We start from the raw sequence: 12,649 nt of genomic DNA, 5'->3' as shown, positions 1-12,649 counted from the left end.
TTTGTTTCTGGTGTTCTGTTGAAAAGAAGATTCCTGAAAACGTACTGTTACAACCAAAACTGCCACTGCCTCAGATTTTCCTGCTTTATGCAGCCAACAAGAAGTTTAATCTGTATCTCTTTCTGTGTTGTGGCATAAAATTCAAGTGTAAGACTAAAAAGAAACTTCAAGCCAACTGCATGAAGCACTTACTGTAAGCAGAGAAAGATGAAGTGTACAGGTTTCCTGGGTACTTGACGCTTACAGAAGTGGACTGACCTCTCAGTAGTCTCCTTTCCTATTATGGGTGGATTAAGACTAACCTGGGCCTGGATTACTCCTGGGGGAATTCTGCGCCACTGCGCAATGCAGAATTTGCAGAAATTGATGTTGTGCATACAGAATTTCCTTTCCCCCCAGAGAAATGGCTTCAGTGCTGCTGGCCATCACTAGAGACCGCTGGACCCAGCAGAGCCCAGCTCACACATAGAAGACACTGCCAGTGGAGGGGAGGGCATTAGAGGGTTCCCAGCAGCTGCAGTTCCCCGCACACTCTGAGGGAGGGAGATGGCAGCGCACAGGAAACTCCACACAAGCCCAAGACCCAGCATCAGGCTGTTTCACCCTCTGGATCCCTGGGCTCTGAGGGGTAACGGGGCGGGTGTCTGGGCTGGGAGGGCCATGGTTGGGCTCTGGGAGGGAAGGGGCAGGTGTCTGGGCAAGAAAGGCCCTTGGCTGGACTCTGTGGGGAGGGGGTGTGGTTATCTGAGCTGAGGGGACCCTGTGACTGGGTTCTGGGAGGTAGGGGGTTCAGGTGTATTGGCATGGGGGCATGGCTGGATTCTGGGTGGGAAAGGGGTTGTGCGTGTCTGCCCCCGGTTGGGCTCGGGGAGGAGGCAGAGAACAGGAACTAGGTTGTCATAGGGGTTTCTTTAACTTTCTACTTTTGGGGAAATTGTTGTGGGTGTCTGTATTGTTACAGACATACTTGCTGACAGGTATTTTGAAATAAATTACCAAAATAATTGAAACTGGCATGATTATGTAGTGTTTTGACAAATAAAATTTGCAGAATTTTAAAATATTGTGTGCAGAATTTTTAATTTTTGGGCGCAGAATGCCTGCAGGAGTAATCTAGATTCTCCAGAACCATGGAGCGCTCTGCATTAAGACCAGGCAATGGTGGAAATGCACAGAAGAATACACTTAGCAGTAGGCTCCGCAGTCTGCTAGAAAGCAGGCAGGAATAAGAATCCCAAAGATTTGGGTTGCAAAGATTTGGGGTTCATCTGCCTTCATCCCCATCATTTCTGGATATTTAAACTGCGTTGGGAGGTAAGGGAGAAGGAATTGGGCTGTGGGTGTCTCTGTTTTTTGCTGAAAAGAGCGACTTAGTGAAGAGTCCTATGGAAAATAGGGAGAGCCTAGATGCCACTATATGAAGAGGGAAAATCAATCAGTGCCAGGGGTGAGATGACCATGATAACTGCAGTTAAGAGAGGAAAGCCCTGTAGCCATCTATTACTTACTTCAGCCCTTCCCTCCTCCATGCTGGGGAATTCCCCTTAAGGGAGGATGGGCTGAGGGGTAGCCACCAGTAGGGGAAAGCCCTGGCAGTGTGGCTTCATTGGAGGGAGTAGGGACTGGGGACTCAGGGCTAATATGGAGGCACAGGATGATCTGTGGGGCTTGGGGACCAGCCTCTGGGTAGTGGTTGGTTGGTTGTTTTTTCCGCTCAACAGAAAAATGCAGAGGAAGCTCAGTGAGTGGAATCCTACAGTTTCCGGGCCCTGACCCCAGGAGCACAATTTGACTCAGCAGGCGAGAAGGTCCTGGCTTGATATAGGGCATATAATTTGTGGAGGGGCAAGGGCAAACTCAGTTTGGATTTTGCATAACTAGAAGGTGGCATCCTAGCATTTCCCAAGATGAATGGAGTAGGATTGCAGAAATGCTGCTGAGATACATATGTCATACTGACCTCTCACTGATGTCCTGTAGTTTAGCCCCCAGCATCAAGAGGGTCATAAGATGACCTCCTACCATTAGTCACAGTACAAGCCTGCGTTTAAAAAAAAATCTGTATGTGGGGAAAAATCTTTTCTACCACATGCAAGATCTGATAAACAATAAGCTAGTGTGGGCTTCACAGCATGATATAGTCTGAATTATCCAAACTCAAAACATAACATCCAGGGGTGTGGGCCTTCTTGTTGCATAATATGCTTCTATAGCACAACCAGAAAGAATTACATTGAATAAGTAAAGAAAAATGTGTGAATGGTTTGGCTGACTGACTGTCAAGAGGGTCCTGTGAAGAGTAAGTGCTTTTACATTTACTAGGTCTATTTGCTTTTTTTCAAGCTATATCGTGGGCTGAAGTGGGCCACCCTGTTGCATGTCTTGTTTTGCAGGTTTAAATTGGCCTTAATCTCACCATCTCTTCAATACCTTTCATTTTGGAAATTCATTCCTTTTATTGATTGATTGATTGACTGATTGTATCTGGTGAATCTTTAACAAAGCTAATTAATTACAAAATATGTTGCTACTGCTGCACATTAGCAAATTGTAAGTAACTAAATCTCTTAAGGACCGTTTTTTCAGCAGGATTGCCATCTAACAAGATGACATTTGAAGTTGGCTCCAACTGATTGCGGAACTTTTTTTATGTTAAGGTGATTTACTTGCGTCTTCTATTCCTAAATATATCCTGGCTGTTGTAGTTATTTTGTTCATTTGTTTTGGTGATAGTGGGAGAAATACCATTTTAAAAAGAAAAAAATTGGGGCAGGGAAGAGGCCACTAAAATCTAATCAATGGGGGCCAACAGCCATCGGTTTTCATGTAAGCAAGAATTACCTAAATAGGCTCACGTAAGAGATGCAAAATTGCTAAGGGTATGTCTACACCCAGCCGCTAATTCGGCAGCTGGCAATCGAAGTTCTGGGTTCGACTTATCGCGTCTTGTCTGGATGCGATAAGTCGAACCAGGAAGTGCTCGCCGTCGACTGCGGTACTCCAGCTAGACGAGAGGAGTACCGCGGAGTCGACGGGGGAGCCTGCCTGCCGCGTGTGGACCGAGGTAAGTTCGAACTAAGGTACTTCGAACTTCAGCTACGTTATTCACGTAGCTGAAGTTGCGTAGGGTTACCATATTTTGTGCCTCCAAATGGAGGACACTCCACGGGGCCTCGGCCCCGCCCCCAGCCCCGCCCATGCCCCCTCCCCAACTCCGCCCCCTCCCCAAAGTCTCCGCCCCCTCCCCTGCTTCCCGCGAATATTAAATTCGCGGGAAGCCTGAAGCTGGTAAGGGGGGGTGTGGGGGGAGCAGGCGCGGCCCAGGCTGGCCCCCCGGCGGCGCCAGCCTGGGTCGGCTCGGGCCCTGGGGTGCCAGCCCCGGCCGACCACCCCCAGCCCGCCCAGCACTGCCGGCCCCCGGCGGCCCAGCGCACCCCCCCCGCTATCCCGGACCGGCTCGCGGCCCCGCGCACCCCCCCGCTACCCCGGACCGGCTCCCCGCCCGGCCCCGCGGCCCGGCGCACCCCCCCCCGCTACCCCGGCTCGCGGCCCCGCGCACCCCCCCGCTACCCCGGCCCGGCTTGCGGCCCCGCGCACCTCCCCGCTACCCCGGCCCGCGGCCCGGCGCACCGCCCGGCTCCCGGCCCGGCACCGCGCCCCCGGCTCCCCGCCCGGCCCCGCGCCTGGCCCGGCACCATGCCCCTGGCCCCGCGACCCCGGCCCGGCCAAAGAGGCCCCGCCCGAGCCCTCCATCCCTCCCTCCCGATTTTCCCGGACATGCCCGGCTTTTGGGGATTTCCCCCCGGACGGGGATTTGAACCCCCAAAAGCCGGACATGTCCGGACGTATGGTAACCCTAAAGTTGCGTACCTTAGTTCAATTTGGGGGTTTAGTGTAGACCAAGCCTAAGAGATCAGAGTCCCTCCTGTCTTCAATCATAGGATATACCGTAGCTCCTCTATAATAGAAAATACGCCTAGTATTAAATACTGTACTTGATCTCTACTTCCTAGATCAGTGGTTCTCAACCAGGGGTACACATACTCCTGGGGGTACGCAGAGGTCTTCCGGGGGTACATCCACTCATCTAGATATTTGCTTACTTTTACAGCAGGCTACATAAAAAGCACTAGCGAAGTCAGTACAAATTAAAATTTCATATTACAGACAGTGCGCTATAAACTATACACTGAAATGTAAGTACAATATTTATATTCCAATTGATTTATTTTATAATTATATGGTAAAAATGAGAAAGTCAGCCATTTTTCAGTACTAGTGTGCTGTGACACTTTTTTTTTTTTTTTTGTATTTTTAAGCCTGATTTTGTAAGCAAGTAGTTTTTAAGTGAGGTGAAACTTGGGGGTACGCAAGACAAATCAGACCTGAAAGGGGTAATCTGGAACGGTTGAGAGCGACTGTCCTAGATTAAAGAGTGCATCTTTTTCTCTGCATTATATTTTCCCTTACACCTGTTTATTGATTTTGTGAGGCAGCTTCAAAGCATTGATACCTCTTTGTTCCTTTTAACCCAGCCCTCGTTCCCATGTCTTTATGTCCAGTTCTCTCCTGTAGCATATAACTGCAGGTGAGGCATGTTCACTACCATTCTTCAGCCTGCAGGAGCTCCAGCCTGTACACCACTTTGACCCTCATGAAGGGCCCTGAGATGATACTATTGTTATTCTGTCGTTTATACTCTTACTTAATTGTATTCAGCTTGTTGTAATTCAAACAGACTGAAACACTTTGTAATGATTTACAGCAGTGCTGTCAAACTAGGTCTCAATGTTGTTTTGATGGCTCTATGTTCAATTTATTGCTGACAGAGAGACTGAGAGCTCGGTGTATGCAGAAGAGATTTTTTTTCGGTCCATGGGCAGGAACATCTGTAGGACGGATTCCAATCAAGAGCATTTCAGCTTATAATTATGAGACATAAATACCTTGCCACTGGTTACCTGCATGAGGATATTTCCAGCTTTCACAGTGAGCTCTGTCAGCTCCTTGTCCTAGGATTGTCAATTGCAGCTTGTTGAACTAAAGGTAAAAAATCTTAGAATGTGTGAATCCAAAATAATGTCTGCCTCCTCCTTGATGGCACTTAAAACAAAACAAAATTAAGCAAAACACGTTGACCAGAATCCTGCAGTCCTTGTGCAGGAAAATGGGAGTTTTTCTTACAAAAGGGCTGAAGGGTCTGGGCTTTTATAGTTCAAAGTTACTCCTTTTTAGCAATGCTACTATATGTCTAGCCCTGAATCCTCTGTGTTTTAAAATCTGCTTAGCGTTTATTATAAGTATTCCTTGAAACTGTTTTTGTCTATGCAGAAAAATAAACTGTTTTTGTCTACCCCTCCTCAGCAAAAAGACATTAAAATCAAGTATATATTTCAAGTTTCAGAGTACCAGCCGTGTTAGTCTGTATCCGCAAAAAGAACAGGAGTATTTGTGGCACCTTAGAGACTAACAAATGTATTAGAGCATAAGCTTTCGTGTGCTCTAATACATTTGTTAGTCTCTAAGGTGCCACAAGTACTCCTGTTCCTTTTATATATTTAAAAAAATTTACAGAAACCAACATTTTATCCTAGTTTTTCAAAGAGCCCATTTTAGTCTTTTGCTTTCCGTATCTATATAAGCTATGCTGGTGCAGACACTTTAAAATCCTGAATTGCATTTGGATAACATGATAAAATCTCTCCCTGAAAATAAAGGTATTCATGGTCCATACTCATCTGCTAGTATTTAGAGGATAAAGTTGTAGGCATTATACTCAGTTTCAAATAGAGAAACTAAGCTATTTACAGATTTTGTAGCTTGACTTATGTCACAATGGCTCCTAATTCTTAAATTATTTAAATAGACCAGTGATTCTCAAACTGTGGTCTGTGGAATGCTTATTGGTGGCTAATGGAAAAAAAACTGGTTGGTCACATGGTGCTGGCTGTTTTATTTTTTCCAGATGCTAAATTGCAATAAATTATACTTAAAACATGTTAGGTTCACTCTTTCATGTAATCAGTTCATGTGTGTTGCCACAAGGATGTTCTACGGTCACAGCTGAGAATGCATTGTTCATGTGATTACCAATGGGAGGCAGGTGGTGCATGAGATGATCTCTGTATTAAAATTTGATCTGTAGTGTAGAAAAGTTTGAGAGCTCCTACAATAATAATAGACCACGTGCCTCTCTACAGTAAGAATTCACTTACATATGGGAACATTCCTTTGTAATGAAAAACAACAAACATTTTTTTACAAGTTTTAATCTCCATAGAAAACAATACAGTCTTTGTAATGAGGCCAGTGAAATTGTGATTTCCATTGTTCCTGCTTGAGAGCACTGGCTGCTTGTTATTTATCATCCCCCTTTTCTGCAAGGTCCTGAAGCTAGTCAGATAATTTACTTAGTTTTCAGTACATTTCCCAGGAGGATACACTCCACTTCTTACTTTTTGAAACTAAAAATAGTGTTGTTTAATTTTTGTTTGTTAGAGAATGTGAAAGGACCCTCCAGCTTAATCAGGTTGTAGACCTTAGGTAAGTCACAATGTATGAATGGCTCTGTTAAGAGCACAACACATGATCTGATGTGTTATGCATAATAGAGTCAATTCGTACTTAAATACTTAGGGGTTTATTTAATGCAAGGGTCTGATTTATGTACTGATTGTCCACCAAATCAAATTAAGGGCCCAGTTCAAAGCCCATGTAATTTGTATCTTTTCATTAACTTCAGTGGGCTTTGGATCAGAACCAAAAGAATGCCAGAAATTTGTTTGGATTCATAGATTCTGAAGCTAGAAGGGATCATTGTGATCATCTAGTCTGACTTGTAAAACACAGGCCATAGAACTTCTTCCTTTTGATCTAGAGCATGTCATGTGCAGGCTGCTAGTGTCATCTCAAGACCTAAGGCAGAATGTGAAACTGCTGTGTCCTGTGTTGTGAAAACTGCTTTAAGAATCTTGAAAGTGCCTAGTAGGACAGCTACCAAGCGGATGGGAAATTGGTTTGGGCATCCAATGATAACAACTGTGAGTTTGAACTTCCCGGGTGACTGGTTAAAGTGACCCTGCTTGGTTCTGTGTCAGAGAGGAAAAGATGTGACAAAGTGGGAATCCTCTATAATATTTTTATTAATTATATTAATGGCAGTGACTTGCTTGACTAGAGCTTGTTACCCAGTGGTGCTAGAAAGTTTAAAAGTTGCTCTTGGGGCAGAGCAGAAGACATGAGGTATTTGTGTCACATAACTGACTGGGGTAGTATGAATGGGTTGTTAAAGGGCTGACTGAAACCCACCCATATCAATGGAAGATCTGGAAAGACAATGGGAACCCGAATGAGTGAATGTGCTGTAGAAATTATTTTGAGGAAGTGTTATGGCCTGTGTTTCACAGCAAGTCAGACAAGATTAGCAAAATGGCTCATGTTGGCCTTGGAATCTATGACTATTAAAAAAAAAAAAAAAAAAAAAGAAACTCTTGAATGGGTTTGGAGGATAGAAAAGTGGGTATGAATTTCAAAAGTTAAGATGTTTACATGTTTTCAGGAGAGAACTTACGATACCTAGCAGGTTCAAGTCCTTGCTCTGCTACAGACTTCCTCTGGGTAAGTCTTTCTGTGTCTCTGTTTCCCATCTGGAAAAGGGGGCTGACCGTACTTTTTTACCTTACGGGGTGTTGTGAGGAGAAAGACATTAAAGATTGTGAGTTGCTCAGATGCTACAGTGATGAGGGCCATATAAATACCCCTAATAAATAAGTAGGATGGGGACTTAATACTTTTTTACACTTGCCTATTTCTAAATACTTGGGATGTAATCCTGACCCCCCCCCATTAGAGTCAACATAGTCAACATTAAAACGCCCTCTGACTTTAATGGGGGGTCAGGATTATACCCTTGGAGTTCTTGTCTTCATTGTTCCATATTGGTGCATTTCTGTACACCACACGAGGTATGCTATTAACTCCTTGTTCAATTTGGAATAAACAAAACTGTTGACTTTATTTATTCGTCTGTATTATGTTTGACATACTATACCTGCTGCTCACTAAAAGCTCTATATTACATTTGAAAAAGTATAAATACTGAACATATTTGTCAAAGTGGATCAGGGTATTACTCCATCAAGCTCACTATTCTGCTTCTATCATTAACTAGGGGTATGTCTACACTACGAAATTAGTTCGAATTTATAGAAGCCGGTTTTATTGAAATCGGTTGTATACAGCCGATTGTGTATGTCCACACTCTAGGTGCTCTAGTCGGCAGACCGCGTCCACAGTACGAGGCTAGCGTCGACTTCCGGAGCATTGCACTATGGGTAGCTATCCCACAGCTATCCCACAGTTCCCGCAGTCTCCGCCGCCCCTTGGAATTCTGGGTTGAGATCCCAATGCCCGGATGATGCAAAACAGTGTCGCGGGCGGTTCTGGGTACATGTCGTCAGGCCCCTCCCTCCCCCGTCACAGCAACGGCAGACAATAGATTCGCGCCCTTTTATCTGGGTTAGTTACCTGGGTTACCTGTGCAGACAACATGGAGCCCGCTCAGCACAGCTGAGCTCACCGTCACCATATATCCTCTTGGTGCCGGCAGACGTGGGACTGCATTGCTACACAGCAGCAGCTGCTAACTGCCTTTTGGCGGTAGACGGTGCAGTAGACTGGTAGCCTTCATCGGCGATCTGGGTGCTGGCAGCCGTGGGGCTTGCCTTTTGGCAGTAAATGGTGTATTATGACTGTTAGCCGGCCTATTACAAGTCGGGTCATCGCACATTAGCAGAGTCTTCCCTGAGCAGCAGCTCGTGCAATAGGCCTGAAGACCATCGTCATACACCGCCCCGTATTTGCTGCCAAGCACCCAGAAAGATGCCGAGGGCTATCAGTCACGCTGCACCGTCGTCTTAAGATGTAAAAAATAGATTTTCTCTGTATTCATTTGCTTCCCCCTCCCTCCGTCAAATCAACGGCCTGCTAAACCCAGGGTTTTCAGTTTAATCTTTGGGGGGGACCAGTCTGTGACAGTTGTTTGTGTCTCTCCCTGATGCACAGCCACCGTTCTTTATTTTAATTCCCTGTGCCTGTACGCCATGTCGTCACTCGGCCCCCCTCCCTCCTTCCCCTAGGCCGTCAGATACTACGTTTGCGCCACAGCTCGAGCCGCGAAGCGGTTCACGCCTTTTCTTTGAATTCTGGGTTGAGATCCCAATGCCCGGATGATGCAAAACAGTGTCGCGGGCGGTTCTGGGTACATGTCGTCAGGCCCCTCCCTCCCCCGTCACAGCAACGGCAGACAATAGATTCGCGCCTTTTTACCTGGGTTACCTGGGTTACCTGTGCAGACAACATGGAGCCCGCTCAGCACAGCTGAGCTCACCGTCACCATATGTCCTCTGGGTGCCGGCAGACGTGGGACTGCATTGCTACACAGCAGCAGCTGCTAACTGCCTTTTGGCAGTAGACGGTGTAGCATGAGTGATAGCCGTGGGGCTGGCAGCCGTAGGGCTGCATTGCACCAGCCCCTTCCAGGCGATGGTATATTATGACTGGTACCCGTCGTCGTCGTACTGGAGTGGCTGTCAATCATGGCCACCTGGGCAGACATGCTACTGTCTCGATGATGACGGTTACCAGTCATAATGTACTATTTTCTGCCAATTGCCCAATATTGTCTGCTAAGCACCCAGAAGAGGCCGAGGGCGATGCTGGGTGCTGGCGGACGTGGGGCTGGCAGACATGGGGCTGCATTGCTACACAGCAGCAGCCCCTTGCCTTTTGGCAGATGATGGTATATTATGATTGGTACCCATCATCATCATACTGGTATGGCTGTCACTCATGCTGCAGCGTCGGCTGCCACCTTAAGATGTAAAAAATAGATTTATTCTGTGTTCATTTGCTTCCCCTTCCTCCGTGAAATCAACGGCCTGCTAAGCCCAGGGTTTCCAGTTTAATCTTTGGGGGGACCATTCTGTGTGACAGTTGTTTGTGTTTCTCCCTGTTCCTGTACCTGTACGCCATGTCGTCACTTGGCCCTCCCTCCCTCCCTCCCTCCCTCCCGCCCTCCTTCTCCTGGTCCATCAGATACTACTTTCGCGCCTTTTTTCTGACCAGGCGCCATAGCTAGCACTGGGATCATGGAGCCCGCTCAGATCACCGCGGCAATTATGAGCACTATGAACACCACGCGCATTGTCCTGGAGTATATGCAGAGCCAGAACATGCCAAGGCGAAACCCGGACCAGGCGAGGAGGCGATTGCAGCACGGCGACGAGAGTGATGAGGAAATTGACATGGCCATAGACCTCTCACAAGGCACAGGCCCCAGCAATGTGGAAATCATGGTGTCACTGGGGCAGGTTGATACCGTGGAACGCCGATTCTGGGCCCGGGAAACAAGCACAGACTGGTGGGATCGCATCGTGCTGCAGGTATGGGACGATTCCCAGTGGCTGCGAAACTTTCGCATGCGTAAGGCCACTTTCATGGAACTTTGTGACTTGCTTTCCCCTGCCCTGAAGCGCCAGAATACCAAGATGAGAGCAGCCCTCACAGTTGAGAAGCGAGTGGCGATAGCCCTGTGGAAGCTTGCAACGCCAGACAGCTACCGGTCAGTCGGGAATCAATTTGGAGTGGGCAAATCTACGGTGGGGGCTGCTGTGATCCAATTTGCCAGGGCAATGAAAGACCTGGTGATAGCAAGGGTAGTGACTCTGGGCAACGTGCAGTCAATAGTGGATGGTTTTGCTGAAATGGGATTCCCAAACTGTGGCGGGGCCATAGACGGAACCCATATCCCTATCTTGTCACCGGAGCACCAAGCCACCGACTACGTAAACCGCAAGGGGTACTTTTCAATGCTGCTGCAAGCCCTGGTGGATCACAAGGGACGTTTCACCAACATCAACGTGGGATGGCCGGGAAAGGTACATGATGCTCGCGTCTTCAGGAACTCTGCTCTGTTTCGAAAGCTGGAGGAAGGGACTTTCTTCCCGGACCAGAAAGTGACCATTGGGGATGTTGAAATGCCTATCGTGATCCTTGGGGACCCAGCCTACCCCTTAATGCCATGGCTCATGAAGCCGTACACAGGCAGCCTGGACAGGAGTCAGGACCTGTTCAACTACAGGCTGAGCAAGTGCCGAATGGTGGTGGAATGTGCATTTGGACGTTTAAAAGCGCGCTGGCGCAGCTTACTGACTCGCTCAGACCTCAGCGAAAAGAATATCCCTATTGTTATTGCTGCTTGCTGTGCGCTCCACAATATCTGTGAGAGTAAGGGGGAGACCTTTATGGCGGGGTGGGAGGTTGAGGCAACTCGCCTGGCCGCTGATTACGCGCAGCCAGACACCAGGGCGGTTAGAGGAGCACAGCAGGGCGCGGTGCGCATCAGAGAAGCTTTGAAAACGAGTTTTGTGACTGGCCAGGCTACTGTGTGAAACTTCTGTTTGTTTCTCCTTGATGAACCCTCCAACCCCCCCCCCCGACCCGGTTCACTCTACTTCCCTGTAAACCAACCACCCCACCCCACCCTCCCCTCCCCCTTGCAGAGGCAATAAAGTCATTGTTTTTTCACATTCATGCATTCTTTATTAGTTCCTTACAGAGGTAGGGGGATAATTGCCAAGGTAGCCTGGGATGGGTGGGGGAGGAGGGATGGAAAAGGACACACTGCATTTTAAAACTTTAACTCTTATTGAAGGCCAGCCTTCTGATGCTTTGGCGATCATCTGGGGTGGAGTGACTGGGTGGACGGAGGCCCCCCCACCGTGTTCTTGGGCGTCTGGGTGAGGAGGCTATGGAACTTGGGGAGGAGGGCTGTTGGTTACACAGGGGCTGTAGCGGCGGTCTCTGCTCCTGCTGCCTTTCCTGCAACTCAACCATACGCTCGAGCATATCACTTTGATGCTCCAGCAGACGGAGCATTGCCTCTTGCCGTCTGTCTGCAAGCTGACGCCACCTATCGTCTTCAGCCCGCCACTTGCTCTGTTCTTCCCGCGATTCAGCCCGCCACCTCTCCTCTCGTTCATATTGGGCTTTTCTCATCTCCGTCATTGACTGCCTCCACGCATTCTGCTGTGCTCTATCAGCCTGGGCGGACATCTGCAGCTCCGTGAACATCTCGTCCCTCGTCTTACGTTTTCTCTTTCTAATGTTCACGAGCCTCTGCGAAGGAGAAACATTTGCAGCTGGTGGAGGAGAAGGGAGAGGTGGTTAAAAAGGACACATTTTAGGGAACAATGGGTACACTCTTTCATTACAAGGTCGCATATTTCGGCTTGCAGGCAGCCATCGTAGGCCACAGTGTTTTGGCTTTTTTAACCTTCTTAACATGCGGGAAAGGTTGCAAACAGCAGCGCATTTCCCATATCAAGGATGAATTGGGTTGTCCATTTAAAATGGGGTTTCAATGTAAAAGGAGGGGGCTGCGGTTTCCCGGTTAACATGCGGCACAAACACAAGTAAACCACCCCCCCCCACACACACACACACGATTCTCTGGGATGATCACTTCACCCCTCCCCCCCACCGCGTGGTTAACAGCGGGGAACATTTCTGGTCAGAAGAGCAGGAACGGGCGCCTCTGAATGTCCCCCTTAATAAAATCACCCCATTTCAACCAGGAGAGCTTTCTGGA

At 47.8% G+C, this 12,649-nt stretch overlaps 1 protein-coding gene across 1 annotated transcript in view; it reads left to right on the top strand.

Annotated features, from left to right (window-relative positions):
- The window catches only part of TTYH3 (tweety family member 3), a 235,317-nt gene that overhangs the window by 107,408 nt on the left and 115,260 nt on the right, over positions 1–12,649 (top strand). The window lies entirely within an intron of this gene.

Source organism: Malaclemys terrapin, chromosome 10, assembly GCF_027887155.1.
Source record: "Malaclemys terrapin pileata isolate rMalTer1 chromosome 10, rMalTer1.hap1, whole genome shotgun sequence".
Classification (NCBI taxonomy): Eukaryota; Metazoa; Chordata; order Testudines; family Emydidae; genus Malaclemys; species Malaclemys terrapin.
Note: the sequence above shows the minus strand (reverse complement) of the source record. Positions and strands in the feature narration are given on the sequence as shown.